Genomic DNA, 16,970 nt, shown 5'->3' on the forward strand with positions numbered 1-16,970 from the left:
GTAGTGGTGATCTGGGGTGTCAAGCAGAAAGCAGGGTGCTCAAACAAAGAGTGACCGCCATTGTCAATCCCTCCTCACCTCTAGGCCTTGTACCAGCTGTCAATAATTCTTGCTACTTAGTACACACAATACAAAAAACAAAAACGCCTAGAGTAAATTATTAGCGCTGCTAATAATTTAGAAGTTGGGATTGTTTTTTAAATAAAATGGTGTTGGATAAGTTATAAATAGATGTTCTTGATTTAATGCAATCATAAAAAAAGCAATTTCGGAGCGGGTTTTGGAAAAATATTAGCAAGTTAAGTGAGATTAATTACAGTAATCTTATGCCGTTTACTAGCGTCTCAGAACATTTCACCTAATCAGCAAAATGACCAAAAGAAAAATACTGTTAACGGACACATTCAATTCATTTAATTGGACGGTCTTCAGTAGGTCTAATTATATAAAGTGCACTGTTCTCTTTATTATACCTGGAATAGCAGCTGGTCTTCTACTACAGAAACCCATGAGGTACCCCAGTAATGTATATATGTAGCAGGCCAATCCACATAGTTCCAATTGTGCAGTGTGGGGGCCAAAGAAAGGGAAGGCGAGGGGCCAAAGAAAGGGATAGTAAGAGACCTCATGCTACCCTGATAGTCAACAATTGTACACAGACCAACAAGATTCTCTATCCAATCAGGGTCTAGCAATTCAAGGACATTTGTATAAAAAAATGTATGCGCCAATTTGGTAATCTAAAAAAAAAAAAAAAAAGGACCAACATAAAACTAGCACAGTTGTGTTGGCTTAAACTTGTGCTGCAGACATTAAACATTGTCACACTTTGGTGACAGGGTCCATTTCCTAGCAGCTTAGGCATTTAATAACAAATTAGATAAATGTTGTAATATTAGATAAATGTTGTAATAAAACAAAAAAAAAAATTGGTTATTATGTTCACTAATATGGAGTGACACCTAAAGAAAACAAGTTTGTTAAGATCAGTGATTCCAGTCGTAAAGTATCACCAACATGTCATGTTTTGTGGATCACTAATCACGCACAGGTAAATTGAATAATTATCCCACCTACTTCCAAAGAAATCTTCAAAACATGACCTGCTGAGTAGGGAGGCCAATCCCGGGCTGTTTTTTCAATCCGGGGAATGAAAAAAAATCTCAATAACGGGATAGGCCTGGTTTAAAAAAATAAAATTCTCCCACCCAGCCCCTACAGTGACTTACCGGGCAGTGGGGACAGGGAAACTGCAGGGCTGCACAGGGTGACCTATGTCCTCACGTCACGCTGCACAGTGTGAACAGCCCAGGGAAGTGGGAGCCGGGCAGCGTCATAGCACTCTGCTGGAGGTGCTCAGTGCTGCCCGGCTTTTAAAAAAAAAATTATAATTTTTTAGGCCAAAATCTTGGGATCCCGCTCCCGGGATTGGCCTCCCTACTGCCGAGTAAACTTGAGGGTTGAGAACCACTGGTTTAGATGTTCTTCCAATACATCTTTGGCGGAAATTCAGTATTCATTCTGTTCCAAGACTTCTGCAATATCATGGCAAAAGCAGCAATGATTATGAGCGGACAGCTTCTAATGTCTTTTACGCAAGTGGTTTAATTTTAAACTGATCTATTTCCACAATGTCTACCCCATCCCAATACAGCTGCTGCAAATGTTTTTAGAAATACTGGTTCTCTGAGAGTAACTAAAATTACCTACAGATATGTCCACATTCACCATATGGTGCAAGGGGGGCTAGACGCTCCACCATGGGTAGCGAGCTCCGTACTTTCATAATTGTTCCTGTATTTCGTGTCACAGTCGCATATAAAGACGCTTTTGGGGTACTAGGCACACTAAGTACTTTTGTCACAAAATAATTAGTATAATGTCGCAGATTAAGCATAACTTTACATGGTCACTCATATCGGACTAAGTGGCACACAGGAGCTACATAAAGTGTCAACACCAGTGTGCAGGGTACTCGTGCATTGTAATGTTCTCGAATTAGATGCACAAAAAAGACATTTTGTTTAAATGTCTCTGGCAGGAATTTTAGTGCTGCAAAGTCTATGGCACGTCAGATGGGGCTAGTTGATACCATTTGAGAACAGGTGCATGTGGACACATCTGTAACAAATAGAAGCATGATCTGCGTTTCAGGTGCAATCTAATAAAAAAAATAAAAAAAAATAGAAGATATGAAGGGTAAAAAAAAAAAAAAATACAAAACCCTTGAAGTAACCAGTTTTGTGCATTGTAAAAGCTACTGTACCATACAATACACAATATGCAATCCATGCACGGCCGCATGTCAAACATTTACATGATTACTTGTATTTGTACATGCATTTTCAACGTAAACCACACGCCGGGGAGTCGGCAGGCCTAAAACTAATGCTACAAAACTTAATAAAACAACAACATTTGGTTATTAACTAAGTAAAAGTTGAAACAAAGAAAATCTAGGCGCAATAGAATGTCAAGTTGTCCACTATGTATACAGATAAACCTAAAGCAGCCACCCACAAAATAGCTCTAACCAACTATTAATGTAAACAGTACAGAATAAGCGAACTCAATTTCAATCACTTAAGGGTGCGCTTAGTAAAATCATAAATCATTAATTTATTAAAAAGAAAAAACAAAGCATAACATTAGACATAAAACGGATACAAAAATTATTGCAATACTCACATATAATGAAGCATAAATGTTTAAAAAAACTACCCAGTCACTGGTAATAAAAATGATACTTCCACTGGTTCTAGATGATTGTGTCCACTTAAATTCAAACAGGATAATAGCTGCAGTTAATGTCCTTAGCCGCATTAAGTCATGCATAAGACTTGATGAAATGTCTCTTTTGTGAAGAATTATAGCAATTTTGCATATGGTTTATTGCAGCAATAAACTTTAAACTTGAACAGTGTTCTTGTGAACAATTGTAGCAATGGTACGTAAAGCCTGTAGCAGCAATAGGGTTAGAACTTGATACAGTGTCACTGTGGTCCAAAAGCAGCTATGGCAAAAAGCTTGTTTCTGAGTAGCATATAACAGCAGGATCATGGTGTGGCAAGATAGGCTAATAAAACATGACAGTTTTTATATGGAGATCATAGTCCCGGTATAATTATAGCGTTCCCGCTAGGCTGTTTTAGCGGGGCGCGGCGCCCTGCCCTCCTTCTGGAGGGCAAAAAGCACCCTGCCCTCACAGCCTGCGGGTGCCGTTCTCACCTGCTGGACGCAGTGTCCCGCAGGTGGAGAAACATGCGGTGACCCGGTCACCGCCGGAGAATAGACGCCGGGCGCATGCGCCCGGCATCTATTCTCCCTTTCTGCAGCGCTTGGGGGCTGCCCGGCATGTCCGTGAGCGCCGGGCACGCCCCCAAGTATGACGAAAAACAGGAGATATGGTAAGAACTTACCTTTGTTATCTCTGTTTCTACGAAGTCCATAGGGCCCACAGGGTTGACCTTGGGGTATAGCTGGATCTGGATCCACGGGCACCACGCAGTTAAAGCTTTGCTGCTCCCAGGATGCACTTGGGTCCGTCCTCCTCTATAACCCGCCCCCGAGCCACAGGCACCTCAGTTGGTAAGCAGCCAAGGCCTAAGGAGGAGACTAAACAGAGAGAAGGAACACACAAGAAACCATACTCACAGAAATGGGAGACGAAAAACCGGTGACCAGCCACACAGCCCATACGAAGCCAGGTGCGTCAGGGCGGGCGCCCTGTGGACCCTATGGACTTCGTAGAAACAGAGATAACAAAGGTAAGTTCTTACCATATCTCCTGTTTTCTACTTCAGGGTCCATAGGGGGTCCACAGGGTTGATCTTGGAGATGTCCCAAAGCAGTTCAACTAAGGGCGGGGACGCTCCTGTGCTGAAAGGAGCACCCGGCGCCCGAAGGATGCATCCTGAGAGGAGAAGGTGTCAAACGCATAGAACCTCAAAAACGTTTGAATTGAAGACCAAGTGGCCGCCTTACACAGCTGAACAGCGGAGGGGCCACGTCTAGCAGCCCAAGAGGGACCCACAGAACGAATTGAATGAGCCTTAACAGAGGCTGGCACAGGTAAACCCTCCTGTGCATAAGCCTCACAAATAACTGAACGAAGCTAACGGGCTAACGTTTGCTTGTTGGCAGGCCAACCCCTCTTGTGAAAACCGAAGAGGACAAACAATGAATCCGACTTCCTAACCGAAGCAGTCCGGTCCACGTAGATTCTAAGTGCCCGGACTACATCTAAGGAAGCCTCACCAGCTGAAAGATCAGGTGACTGAAAAGCTGGCACGACAAGCTCCTGATTAATGTGGAACTTTGAGACCACTTTGGGCAAAAATTCAGGACGAGTGCGGAGCACCGCTCTGTCCTGGTGAGAAATCAGAAAAGGGGAGACAGGAAAGCGCCCCCAACTCGGACACCCTCCTGGGAGAAGCAATCGCCAGGAGAAAAACGGTCTTGAACGTCAGCCACTTGAGGTCCACCGACTCAAGAGGCTCAAAAAGAGGACCCTGCAAGACCCGTAGCACCACCGCCAAGTCCCAAGGAGCCACAGGAGGCACGAAGGGAGGCTGGATCCTGAGAACACCCTGGAAAAAGGTGTGAACATCCGGTAGTGTAGCAATCCGTCGCTGAAACCACACGGACAAAGCAGACACATGAACCTTCAGAGAGGCCAGGCGTAAGCCGAGGTCCAAACCCGATTGAAGGAACTCCAAGATTCTGGAAACCCGGAACGCCTGAGGATCATAGTTTCTAGATTCACACCACTGAAAATAAGTGCGCCACACCCTGTGGTAAATCCGTGCGGAAGCAGGCTTGCGTGCCCTAAGCATGGTACCAATGACCGAACTGGAGAAACCCCTAGACCTCAAGACGGCTGTCTCAAGAGCCACGCCGTCAAAGACAGCCGACCCAGATCCGGGTAAAGGCAGGGCCCCTGAGACAACAGGTCCCGACGCTGAGGGAGAAGGTACGGAGCGTCGATGGAGAGGCACCTCAGATCGGAGTACCAAGGACGTCCTGGCCACGCCGGAGCTACCAGCACGAGCGTCCCGCCGTCCTGCTTGAATTTCCGCAGAACCCGAGGAAGTAGGGATATTGGAGGAAACAGATACGCCAGCTGAAATGTCCATTTCACCGACAGCGCGTCTACCAGACTGGCGCCTGCGTCTCTTGTCCTTGTCCCGTAAACGGGCAACTTGTGATTGTGACGGGAGGCCATCAAATCCAGCTCCGGCAGCCCCCACCTGTCCATGAATAGCTGAAACACCTCTGGGTGAAGCGACCATTCCCCGGGATGCACGTCGTGACGGATGAGGCTGCAGAGATCGCTGGAATGTGACACTCCGCCCAAGCAAGGATGCGAGACACCTCCAACATCGCTGCCCGACTGAGAGTTCCTCCTTGGTGGTTGATATATGCCACCGTGGTGGCGTTGTCGGACTGCACCTGAACCGCCCTTCCGTAAAGAACGGGACCGGATGACTGCAGGGCCCTGTATACTGCCCGCAGTTCCAGAATGTTGATGGGAAGAAGAGCTTCTTCCGCAGACCAACGACCCGGAAGTGACAACGAGCCGGTCACTGCCCCCCAACCCCGAAGACTGGCATCCATCGTGAGCAGGACCCAGTCCGGGATCCAAAAGGGGCGCCCCTCGACCAGATGAGCTGTCTGAAGCCACCAAGCCAAAGACTGCCGAACCTCCGGGGACAACACCAGCAACTGAGAGCGGATCCGGTGAGGTAACCCGTTCCATTCCGATAGAATCAGCCCCTGCAGGGGCCGGGAATGGAACTGGGCAAATTCCACCATGTCGAATGTCGACACCATGGAGCCCAGAACTTTCATAGCTGAATGGACCGACAGGCGGCAACTGCTCAGGCAACTGTGTATCCGCAGCTGCAGGGAGGAGACCTTCTCCAGGGTCAGGAAGATCCTTTGCTGACGAGAATCCAGCAGGGCTCCCAAATGAACCATCCGCTGAGATGGAATCAGGTAGGACTTTTTCCAATTTATCAGCCACCCGTGCGCTTGCAGGCAAGCGATCGTCAGGTGGAGATGTTGAAGCAGTACCTCCGGGGAGCTCGCCAGCAACAGGAGGTCGTCCAGATACGGCAGCAGCCGTACATTCTGGTTCCCGAAGATGTGCGGCCATGACCGCCATAATATTCGTGAACACCCTCGGTGCCGTGGAGAGACCAAAGGGTAGCGTCCGGAACTGATAGTGGTGTGGAAGGATAGCGAGCCTCAGATACCTCCGGTGCGAAGGTGCTATCGGAACATGGAGGTAGGCGTCCTGGATATCCAGGGACATCATGTAATCCCCGGGTTCCATCGCCAGAATGATGGAACGTAACGTTTCCATCCTGAACTTGGGAACTCTGAGGAATTTGTTCAGAGACTTCAAGTTGAGGATAGGGCGAAGAGAACCATTGGGTTTCTGCACCAGAAACAGAGAAGAATAGTACCCCGTCCCTCATTGTAATTGAGGAACGGGAACAATGACCCCTGCTTTCAGCAAGGACTCTATAGCTACCTGAATCTGTAAGGTCTTGGTCGTATCCTGAGAAGGACTCGTGCAGAAAAACTGGCGGGGCGGGCTGTGCCGAAAAGACAGGGCATACCCCTGGGAGACCACTTCTCGAACCTAGGCATCCGTGGTGGTATCGTGCGAGCACTGGGCAAACAGAAGAAGTCGGCCTCCCACTCTGGGGTCCCCCAGAGGGAGGCCCGTCCCATCAGGCAGAGGGTTTATCCTTCTGCTTGGAAGAAGGGCGCCTGGCACTCCAGGCCTGCTTCTTGGGCTTAGAAGCGGCCTTGGTCACCAACTGCCTCAGGAAGGACTGACCTTTGGCCTTGCCCTGAACCCGAAAGGACCGAAAGGCAGAGCTCCGTACCTTGGTAGGTGCAGAAGCCGAAGGGAGGAAGGCTGACTTAGACTTAACCAGCGTATCCACAATTTTGTCCAAGTCTGGACCAAAAAGCAACTCCCCATTAAAAGGTAAGGCCTCCAGGCCCTTTTTGGAGTACGCGTCAGCTCTCCAAGACCTCAGCCACAAGGACCGACACAGCTGCAGCCGACACCCGAGAGGTCAGCAGGCTTGCATCTAACGAAGCTTCCCCAATGTAGGAAGCCGCATCCCTCATTTGTCCTATCAACGCTCTCTGGATCTCAAGAGCATCTTCCGGAAAGGTATCCTCCAAAGCGTTGGCCCAGTTCTCGATGGCCTTAGCCACCCAAGAGATGGCCATGGACGGACGGGCCACCGCCCCCGAGAGAGAGTAGATAAACTTTAAACAAGTCTCCACTTTCCTGTCCGTGGGATCTTTCAGGGAGGAGATAGACGGCAAAGGCAGCGTAGCGCTTTTAATTAAGCGGGTAACATGGGAATCCACCGCAGGCGGATTTTCCCACTTCCTGCAATGAGCCTCAGGATACGGATAGTTTGAAGCCAACCGTTTCTGCGGTTGGAATCTCTTGCTGGGCAACTGCCAGGCCCCTGCCATATGATCCGTTAACTGGTCAGACAGGGGAAAAACCGTCGAAGTTACCTTGGCCTTTTCAAAGTTAGGGTACTTTGACCTGGGAGCCGGTGCATCCTCCTCAATATGAAGGATGGCCCGCATCGCCCTAACCAATGCCGGCACATTAATGGACGACTTAGCCTCCACCTCCTGGGCCCCGTCATCCGAGTCAGAGTCTTCATGGATCTCCCCGTCATCCGAAGACACGTCCGTGTCTGTAAACTGAGCCGCCAGTGAAGCCGGAACGGGTAGCTTGGACGCCCGTGGGGGCAAATCACTGTGCAACATAGATTGAAAGGCCGATGACGAAGCCGCCAGGCTCTGAACAGAGCTGGAGAGGACATCCACCCAGGGAGGGGGCACCGTTTGAGGATACCCCTGAAACGGCACCATCGACTGCTGCGGCACCGTGGGAGATTGAACAAATACAGGCAAACCCGCATAAGGACCCACAGTCTGAGACCCGGGAGGAGACTGCACCAGACGTGTCACACCTGGGGAACGGGGGATGGTAGGCTGGGGCAACGCCCAAGAAGGGGCCGCAGTCGGGACCGCAAGCCGGTCCGCGATCGACGCCAGCACTTGCGTAAACATCACCCACGGAGGATCCTGCACCACTGGAGGTTTAGAGGGACCAGGCACCAGCTGGCACCGCATGCACAGACCGTCCTGAGACAAATCCGCCCCGTCAACCCCTGCCGAACAGCGATGGCAGGAAAACAACACAGGAGCCTCGGAGCGCTCATTCTCCTCATCAGACATGACACAAACTTTTTGCAATAAACGTGTATCACCGAAACGAGGTAAGACGTATAACACCCACGCACTCCCAAGTATGCAACACAAACAGCCCACAATCTGGTACTGAGTAGCACACCGTAGTATGTGACGGACCTCACAAATACGTTGATCTGTATAACTGAGGTACACAGAAAGAACACCCCTCCCCCACGCACCTGCGGGCCGTAGGAGAAGGAAAGGTATAGGTAAAAAGCTGACAGTAAGTAGAAAAAGCACAGACAGCAGCACTAGCAATAGTCACATACCATGCAGAGAAGTATACTCACTGCACCTTCAGCTACAATCAACCTCCCAGATTCAGTGTCTGGGAGGGCTATAGCGCTGCGAACACTGGTACGCAGGGGGACCGGTCCACTGGAAGCCTGCCTGCCTGGGAGCTCTGCGTTGCTGCCTGGGAAGATGGCCGCTGGAGAGCTCTGAGGAGGAGTGGCCGAGAGAGCACAGCTCAGCACGCTTGAGAGAAGGCGCGCTGGGATGAGGGGAGGAGCCGCTCAAGCAGGGAAGGCTGCCTCCCCTGCTAGTAATGGAACCCCAGGGACGCAGTGTCCCTGCCGGCCTTACACCCTGGTGGTCCAGCGGACACGCGGGGTATTCCAACAGAGGGGGGAGCTCACCGCCGCCGGTCTGTCCCCAGAGACCGGCAGCATGAAGACTGCATTACTTCCCCCTAACCCTTTTGAAAAAAACATCACATGACGGAGAAACTAGTCAGGGACTTTTTACTATTACCCATCTACTGCTTGACCACAACACTGTTTCCATCTGGAGGGATTGTGTTCCTGTGTTGAATATCACAGCACAGCGGACCTCACTACAAGGTGTGTGGCACTATCCTTTGTGGCTCCTGTGATTCATATCTGCAGCTGGACCAGGAGCGGGATTGCTGATTTTCACCTGGTTAGGAGACGCTACACAGCAGACGGCTATTACCGGACCAGTCTTACCCCCCAGGTTTCGTGTGGGAATTGTGAGCTGGGTAATTATCTCCATATAAAAACTGGCATGTTCTATTAGCCTATCTTGCCACACCATGATCCTGCTGTTATATGCTACTCAGAAACAAGCTTTTTGCCATAGCTGCTTTTTGACCACAGTGACACTGTATCAAGTTCTAACCCTATTGCTGCTACAGGCTTTACGTACCATTGCTACAATTGTTCACAAGAACACTGTTCAAGTTTAAAGTTTATTGCTGCAATAAACCATATGCAAAATTGCTATAATTCTTCACAAAAGAGACATTTCATCAAGTCTTATGCATGACTTAATGCGGCTAAGGACATTAACTGCAGCTATTATCCTGTTTGAATTTAAGTGGACACAATCATCTAGAACCAGTGGAAGTATCATTTTTATTACCAGTGACTGGGTAGTTTTTTTAAACATTTATGCTTCATTATATGTGAGTATTGCAATAATTTTTGTATCCATTTTATGTCTAATGTTATGCTTTGTTTTTTTCTTTTTAATAAATGTATTTTACTAAATGCATCCTTATGTGATTGAAATTGAGTTCACTTATTCTGTACTGCTTACATTAATAGCTGGTTAGAGCTATTTTGTGGGTGGCTGCTTGAGTTCACTTATTCTGGATTAGTTATTAACTAGTGAAGCAGCAATGTAACGCTACCACACAGAGATAACATGGCAGCTTCTACTATCAAGAAACTAAATCATGTCTCGTGTTCTGTACATTTTTGGAGGGTCAATACTCATCTTTATGTACATGCTTTAATTATGCAGATAGTGACAGAGGCACACAAGTATGAAACTGTGTAAACTTGTTACAGCAACTTTGTTGGTGAGGATTAGCTGGTGGGTGAGGATTAGCTGGTGGGTTTTTACAATAAATATAGAGTTAGTGTGAGGATGACGATTGTGTGTGTTATATATAGAGTGCTGGGATGTGTCAGCAGGGCAGCAGCAGAATGAATGAACCCCCTCCTCTACTCCTTCACTTCCCCACCCACTCGGGCCCCCCCTTCCCAGGGCTTCTGCTACCACAGACACCCCTGTCACCCGCAGCAGAGCCCCCTGCTCCCCACAGCCGCCCTTTCTCCGGCAAGGGAGCCCCGTGTCTCGTCGCTCGCACTGACCCGGGCCGCAGTGACGCAGCAGCGGGCGCTGTGCTGGGCAGAGGCCGCCCGGTTACATGGCACTAAGAGCCGCCTCGGCTCCTCCCGCTGCCCCCAGGCCTCACCTCACGTTTTCTCCCCCGGGGCCGGTGCGGGCGGCTGGATGTCGGGGCTGGCGTGGAGCTGCCCTGGCCTGGTTGGCTCCTGCAGGCGGCGGCCACTCTCCCTCACTGAGAGAGCAGGGAGACAGGGAGCCATGGCGGGGGGGAGCGGCGCCATTACCCAGGCTAAAACAATCGAGCCAGATCCTTCCTTCTCACAGGCTCCCGAGACCGGGCAGCTTTTGAAAGCCCGACCGACTGCGGCCGCGCGTAGTGGGAGTCGGTCTGTGATCAGCTGTGTGGGTGCTGCTGCCAATTATGTTATTCTAACCCTAGTTTCTGGGGGGTCTACATCGACGCGTTAGGTGCCTCGATTGAGCGTGCCTGCCTGTGTGTAGGAGATGGCTGAAAGGCTGCTGTGACGTCACCATGGTGATCGGACAAGTCTCGGGAAAAGTGTCGCGAGAGTTCAGGTTGCGTGACGTAGCGCTCTCATCTTGCGCTTGCTGATTTGGTAATGTCTAAATCCCCTTCACGGAGAGGACCCTGACGTCTTCAGCCAGTGTCCAGCGTCATTCCTTGCCATCCAAGAGGGGGAATATAACCATGTAGCGAGCCACCGTGCCCGAAGCGTGGCAAGCGGACAACAAACTTGTTTAAGTGGGGACAAAGTACTTCTTTAGCTGGCTGTCATGGGCAGGAACTGCACTTCCGGCCTCACTCATGTCACTTCCAGGCCCCTAACACGAAGGGGAAACAGCCAACCATGCTGATTTGACCATGACAGACATGGCACCTGCGGGCGCTGCATGCGTCCGTACGTGCGCGGTCCCGTGTGCGGCTGTTCTGGGCCTGGCCGCTTTTTCGCACGTGTCCGTTTCGTCTTCTCCATTAGGGTAATGCAGCATACATACGGTTAGATTTGTCAGATGAACGATTTGAACTATGAACGATTTTTGACTGCATTAAAATGAATGGAATCGTCCAAATCTGACTGCAAACACATCATATGTCAGATATCGTTATCTGACCATCGAGAACGCGCATCGTTCAGATATGTCAGATTTTCCTTCAGATATGAACGATTGAACGATTTTTTAAATCATTATCGTTCAGATCTGAAGAAAAATATGACCGTGTGTATGCACCATAGGATGTATTCAACTTGGTGAAGAGGACAAGTGGAGGTGTTTCCTATAGCAACAAATTAGCTTCAAATTATGTCATAGCATATTACACATAAATAAAAACGATGTGATTGGTTGCTGTGGGCAACAACTCAGCTTGCCCTCTGTGTAATGTTTAATACATCTCCCCCATAATATCACTTGCTGGTGGTGCAAGTGCTAGATGCAACATGACAGTGAATTATGAGCCTTATTCAGAAATGTATGCTAACCCGATGGGTAGCGCACATCTCCGATGGTGGGAGGACTGCACATGGGCAGGAGGTGTACTGTGCAGTTCACTGCGAGTTCGCTAGCTGTGACTCCCAGCCGCAGCCTGATTGACAGGCTGCAGCATTTGGAAGGAGTGGGGCGTTCCCGGGAACGGGGGCTTGGATACACGCAGATTTCCTGGCCTTGCAAGCTGCCAGGATCCGGCCAGGCTGCGGGAAGCTTTAGTTCCCACAACCCAGTCAAAGGGACAACTATCGCATACCTCCTAACTTTTGTAGTCTGTGAAGAGGGATCCTTCACACGCCATAGGCGCGCGTGCCCGAATAGGGTCAGGCTTCCCAAATTGGGGCAGGTCATCTATAAAACTGGGCGGAGCTTCGCAGCCACCTCCCACTTATATCACTATGGGGGCGTGCCCAGCACTCTCAGAGATGCTGGGCAGCCCCCAGGCTCTCCCTACACTGGTGAACAGATGCCATGCGCACAGCATGTCACATCACTGGGGGCGTGCGTGCCTAGCAGTCTACGAAATGCTGGGCTTCCCACAGGCCCCCCTAACACTGAATAGAAGCCGTGCGCATGGGCATGGCCTCTACTCTCCCACTGCTATGCAGAGTAGCGGTGTGTGCTTTATCCCTGCTGCCAGCCATTAGATGGTCATTGGTAAGCTGCAGCCGATGGCTGGCAACCATCGAATTCCCAGTATTCGATGGAAAAAGTACTTCCATCGAATCGGAAACATCAATGGTCGCCGATGTCCTTTTCTAGTTTTATCATCTTTCTGTATTCATTCCTGCTGTAAAACAGCTCACATATTTTGCTTATGTTCTTTTTCCTCTGTAATTATTTTACCTCATTCTTGTGATTGCTCAAAATAAAGAATTCTAAAAATTAAACATAAAAAAAAACAATGGCTGCAATTACTGTTACTTGAGATCAGCTAATGGGCTATAGTACTGTTATTATATAAATGCAACATGTGTATAACTGTGTCAGACCTTCAACCCATACTATGAAATTATAATTGCAGCATGAGTGTATTAGGTCTGTCTATCACTGTGCAAATATGTATTTTATTAATCGGGGACACTGAGAATGTAACATGCAGTACTTGAAAAGACAGACTCCTACAGAATTTTTATTTAAATCACATTGTAGCCAAGTTCCGTAAGCCTAAGGATAGGTCACTTTATGGAGCTGGTTTGTGCAAATTATTTAAAGAAAAAATGGTAAAGCCCAAATACTAAATCTAGATCATGAGAAAGGAATACATTATGGAAAATTAGAGGAACACATAAAATAGTTGAACAAATCGCTTTATTATTTACATAGCACCTACTTATTAGCACTTTATGGAGAATATTTAATTACATCAGCATACCTCCCAACTGTCCCGGTTGTCCCGCGGGTGGGGGGAAGTTGGGGAGGACACACACAACGCTGCTCTGCATAACTGAGGAGCGGTGACTGGATGATGCGGCATGCGCAAGTCATCCATATGCACATTGCCAGCAGCTCTGTTAGAGGCTGGGGGCATGTCCAGCAGCACTCGGCGCGCTGGGCAAGTCCCCAGCATGAAAAAACGGGGGCATGGCTCGCAGGCACCGTATTTCACAGGAGACTATGCCCCTTATCAATAGGCCATGCCCCCTATTTTCACACGTGCACCTGTGGCGCACGCAAGTGTCCCAACTCAAAGTCCAAGTGCATCTTACAATTTATATTACTGATCATATGGGGATAGAGGGCCTGATTCAGCAAGCAACGCAAAGGGGAGAACGCACGCACTTGGCCGATGGTTTTGTACTGCGCATGCATCGCACTGCGTGTGCACAAACTAGTGCGATCGGGTTAGCGCAGACTACACGCGTGCAAGCAGACCCCTTCCGATATTGATTGACAGGAAGTGCCATTTGAGGGTGGTGACGGGGGGGTGGTCGGGCAAACGCAGGAGTGCCTGTGCGTTGGGATGCCATTTCAGGGGCGTCCATAATTAAGCCAGTGCGGCGACAGACACAGTAATGAGTCTCCGTGCACACAGGAAGATGCAAAGATCTTGCGCGAGGTCTGATCAACCACTATTATGCAAATATGGTCTATAGTTCTCGACGTTTACTCAAAGCCTGATCAGTATGCAAGATAGCGTAAAGGGGGATGGGCAGCTTAATATAGGTCTGGGCGTCTGCATCTTGTGCTGCTGTCTCCGTGCATATGCATTGATTAGCATATTCTCGCAGCGGACGGGTGCGTGCGTTCTCTCCTTTGCGTTCCTTGGTGAATCAGGCCCAGGAACACATACTAGGGTTAATTTAAGGTGGGTTGTTGGATAGGAAAGTGAGGAATCAACACACACACATAGAAAACATACAAACTAAACAGCTAGGGCCCTGGTCATAATAACCCCATGTCTTCAGTACAAAGGCAGCAACTCTAGCACTGACCATTTAAGTTTACTCTACTCATGTTAGTACATCTTCACAACTGTACCAATCTTCTCTGTGAGCCACATTTACATCACTTGTTTCAGCTGTGCTTGTTTCCATCATATTGTAAGCTCCCTCAAGTAGGGCCATCCATAACCTTGTTTTTCCCATACTGCCCATTGTTGTGGTACAATGTGGTGCCTTACCAATCAATGACAATGATAATTGTGAGATAAAATAATTTTTCACACTGGTTAATCTTTCAAAACATAGTATCGTCCCTACTCTGCTAGTACTGTGTTTGCCCCTAAAAGAAAGTTAGTGACAAATCTGCTGTTCCTTATTTACAGTTGGTTCAGGTAACAAAAAAATGTTCTCACATTTGTATTACAAGTGACTAAGGGGCCTATGTATCAGGATGATTTTTACATAAAATTATGCAGAAACTGCAGTTTCTGTATAATTTTATATATTGTTGTGTTGAAGCTGGATAATTGGCTGAGACAAGATCAGCTTAAAATTAGATCGTAAAGACGCCATCTTGCGACTGGCCGCAAGACGCCATTTTAGAAAATGAGATCGCAAGACGCCATTTTGCGAATGCCCGCCCAAGCGCCATTTTAGGTAAACTCACACTTAAGTACATATGGCGATATTACTATTAGCATCATGCGATTGCATCTTTCACCATTTCTCAAACACACATTAATACGCACAATTGCGCTGTTAACTAGTCGCATATTAGCGAATGCATAAGATCCTGTATGAAAACGCTGTTTATTAGCTTCATGCGCACGCATCTGCCCCAAAGTTAACTAGCGTCTTTATATCAAACCCCAAATACTTACACAGTACATATTCACATAAAAGGTCTCATAATCTTTAAAGTATAAGATTCAAGTTTGTTCATTTATTATAATTGCTGAGAAATAAAGGTTATTTGGTAGCTAAGGTTTAATACATGATAAGTAAGTCATGTTTGATATTATACTGATCTGCACTCTTTTAACAGCATTTTGATATCGTCAGTGTGAAGATCGCAACATGCATACTCAACTTATGGACCGCAGAGACTTAAAGCACCGAAATGTACATTATATGACCAACTGTTAGGATGTGCATGAGGCGAGAAACAGAGACAACCAGTTGTTAGAGGCTGGACTGTGTCTATTTGAATCAACCTGTTAAATGCTCTGCAACAGATGCATCCTCCCTGGGCAGGCCCGGATTATAGGCAGGGCGACAGGGGCGATCGTCCCGGGGCCCCCACACATCGGGGGGCCCCACACCCTGTCCCCTGCCACTACTACTTAGACCGGCGGAGTACAGCATTTAGCTGTCTCCGCTGCGGTCTTCCGTTATTGCAGCCGGGCAGCGCTCACTGAGCACTTGGGCTTAGAGCGCGGCGCCGCTCCGGCCGGCAAGCAGGCTGTGCAGTGGGGCTGTAAGACAATGCAGGCGTGACATCAGAGGTCACGCTGCGCAGCCCCATGCCAGCCCACCACCTCAACATCCGCGTCTGAAGCCCGCGGAGTTGAATAGACAGGAGCCGTTATTGCCTCGGCTTGGAGGGTAAGTTCGTTAATGTTTTTGCTTTTTTTCAAATGTGGTGCTGCTGGTTGGGGGGGCACACTGTGTGTTATTTGTGGGGTTGGGGTGCATACTGTGTGTGTTATTTGTGGTGTTGGGGGGCACACTGTTATTTGGGGGGGCACACTGTGTTATTTGTGGGGCACACTGTTATTTGTGGGGTTGGGGGGCACACTGTGTGTGTTATTTGTGGGGTTGGGGGGCACACTGTGTTTGGGGGGGCACACTGTGTGTGTTATTTGTGGGGTTGGGGGGGCACACTGTTATTTGGGGGGCACACTGTGTGTGTTATTTGTGGGGTTGGGGGAGCACACTGTGTGTGTTGCTTGTGGGGTTGTGGGGGGCATGTATGTGTGCGTGTGTATGTATATATATATATATTTTTTTTTATGGATCACTGATAGGGGCCCCCACGAGTTTGTTGCCCAGGAGCCCCCACAGACCTTAATCCGGCCCTGCTCCTGGGAACCAATGGCATCAGCGACAAGCCTCTCTATTGTGTTGTCTGTTTCTGTGAGAGTATAAACGTGTGTGTTGTGACCTCAGTCTGAGTCTTCTTGCTGAATGCTGATAGACGGGGGTTTCTTGCTGAAGCCTACATCTGGTCCAGAAGCGCGCCGTATGTATAACTGTACTTGGGTCTGTATAATTCTTTGCGCTAAATTGTACTTAGATAATAGCGTGTAACTGACTGTACTTTTACTTGAAATATCACTTTGTGCTTTGGAACCACAGGTAAAAGGTCTGGAGTTTTTATTTACTATATGACTGCGTACGCAAAATAGCATCATCCTTAGAGGTTTATAGGCAGGATATTAGAAGGTATAGGCAGGAGTGTATAGAGGTTCTAATTCAATATCCTTAGTTGCTATGTACAAATAGCACAATGCAGATTTCACAGAAATCTCTGGCAAAGTCCTAATTAACACTGCAGATCATAGTTCCCATTAATAAAAATGGGGACTGCGATCTGACCCCTATGTGCTAAACTCCAAAACACATGCTGACAGACTGCCTACATGGAGGCTTCAGGAGGGACCTACTGCTGCTGTC

General features: G+C 48.4%; 1 protein-coding gene across 1 annotated transcript in view; it reads right to left on the reverse strand.

Moving 5' to 3' along the window:
- The window catches only part of LOC148442989 (chromatin-remodeling ATPase INO80-like), a 196,567-nt gene extending 185,899 nt beyond the window's left edge, over nt 1-10,668 (reverse strand). Inside the window, exon 1 of the mRNA XM_088463423.1 lies at nt 10,529-10,668. The gene's annotated coding sequence lies outside the window, so the exon portion shown is untranslated. The remainder of the gene's footprint in view (nt 1-10,528) is intronic.
- Nucleotides 10,669-16,970: the final 6,302 nt, after the last annotated feature.

The sequence above is a fragment of the Taudactylus pleione genome, unplaced genomic scaffold (genome assembly GCF_031769625.1).
Source record: "Taudactylus pleione unplaced genomic scaffold, aTauple2 ptg001370l, whole genome shotgun sequence".
NCBI lineage: Eukaryota > Metazoa > Chordata > Amphibia > Anura > Myobatrachidae > Taudactylus > Taudactylus pleione.